Source organism: Zingiber officinale, chromosome 3A (assembly GCF_018446385.1).
Source record: "Zingiber officinale cultivar Zhangliang chromosome 3A, Zo_v1.1, whole genome shotgun sequence".
NCBI classification, from domain to species: Eukaryota; Viridiplantae; Streptophyta; class Magnoliopsida; order Zingiberales; family Zingiberaceae; genus Zingiber; species Zingiber officinale.
In genome coordinates, this window is record NC_055990.1 from 9,271,476 (window position 1) to 9,273,266 (window position 1,791).

The following is a 1,791-nucleotide window of genomic DNA, read 5'->3' on the forward strand; positions in this document are numbered from 1 at the left end:
CTTTGATTCTTTTTATAATTTTTTCTTAAATATCCATGAGCACTAACATGTCAAGCAGGCTCATGAGAAATTTTTCTATACTCTTTTATCTCCCATTGTGCAACCTCAAATTGAAGCAGAAAGTTTTCAACTAGACCCAGAGTTAATTTCCATGATACAAGGTCACAAATTTAGAGGAGAATTATAGATAGTTCTTATCTGTATCTTGAAATACTTTTAGAGATTTGTGATACGGTGAAATGTGAAGGAGTGTCAGCAGATGTAGTTCGATTGATGGCATTTCCTTTCAGTATCAAGGATAAAGCAAGACTTGGTTATATTCTCTCCGCCCTCAAAGCATCACAAGTTGGGAACAATTGGAGAAGCAATTTCTGAATCATTTTTCCCTCCAAGCAGAACAGTGTATATGAGAAATTGCATAACAAATTTTGCTCAGGCATATGGAGAATCATTATTTAAAGCATGGGATAGATTCAAGAGTCTTCAAAGATAGTGCTCTCATCATGGTTTTAAAAAATGGTTGATTCTGCACATATTCTATGGGAAAATTTCTTTCTCAGACAGGAGTTTATTGGATTCATCACTTGAAGGTTCTTTTATGAACAAAAGTGTAGATGAAATATATATGTTAATTGATCAAGTGACATTGGACCTCCATGAATGGTCGAACATAAGTTGGATGAAATCTCCCTCAAACATTCAAGAAGTGCAAGCCATAAATACTATAGAGCCTGCCAAACAAATTGTAACCCAACCATCTATAAGTTTTGAAAATCACAAGTCACAAAGCGAGGAGTTCAAACATTTGGGGGCAAAGATTGAAAGTATTGTTTCAAAATGGTTTAAAGAAGATCCCCCTTCTTCGCAGACAAGATCTAGTGAAAAGTATGATGATGTTGGGTTGAGAATTGGAAAAAATCATGATGAACTTCTGAAGGACATGTTTAAAATTGAGGAGAAGAATAATAGAAGATCACAAGAACTCAGTTCCATTTCTCCAAGAAGTTCCCAGAGGCCACAAGTACCTTTCCCTCAACGATTGATCACACCAATACTAGATAAACAAGTTGGACCTCCTCCAAAAGCTCAAAGGGAATTTGAGAAAAAAGAAGTTCAATCTTTCCCAGGACCTTCACTAAGGGTTCCTTTTCCACAAAGGTTAGTGGGGGTCAATGAAAATAAAGACTTCGGAAAATTCTGTGACACTAATATGGTTAAGTGCAGATTTTTGAATGTATATGAAGATGAGAACTCTTCATATGAGGATTTTATTGATAATGCAGTGGTAAATAAGTTTTCATATCTACCTCCAAATTTTATAGGGTGTTATAGTGATTAAATTTTCAGATGATAAATGTGATGTGGTAGATCAACTTAAAACTGCAAGTGAAGTTATTGATCCTCTTGTTATTGATTCTCCTATTGAGGATATAGATGTTGGTTTATTTTTTGATATATGTGTTGATGATGACGGTATGGAAGAATGTGTAGGGAGCTGTGTTATGGAAGCAGCATCTCAAGGATCATCACCTTTATCCACACAACCCTTAGGATACGTTTGGTTCAAGTTATCATGTATAACCTTGGTTATGTGATTACCAGTTAATCACATAACCAAGGTTATGGAGAATAAAATATAACCAAATGTTGTTTAGTTCAACCTAGGTAATGTAACAAAAACTTGTTTGTTTGAAGGTTTTAATGAATACCCTATTTTAATATTTTACCGTATTACCCTCAGTTACAAAACCAACTATACATAATAATAATAATAATAATAATAATAATAAT

At 34.0% G+C, this 1,791-nt stretch overlaps 1 non-coding gene across 1 annotated transcript; it reads right to left on the reverse strand.

Moving 5' to 3' along the window:
* Window positions 1-404: 404 nt before the first annotated feature.
* LOC122054356 lies at window positions 405-510 on the reverse strand. Its single transcript, XR_006132679.1, has one exon. It is a non-coding gene; the product is annotated as a small nucleolar RNA R71 (small nucleolar RNA).
* Window positions 511-1,791: the final 1,281 nt, after the last annotated feature.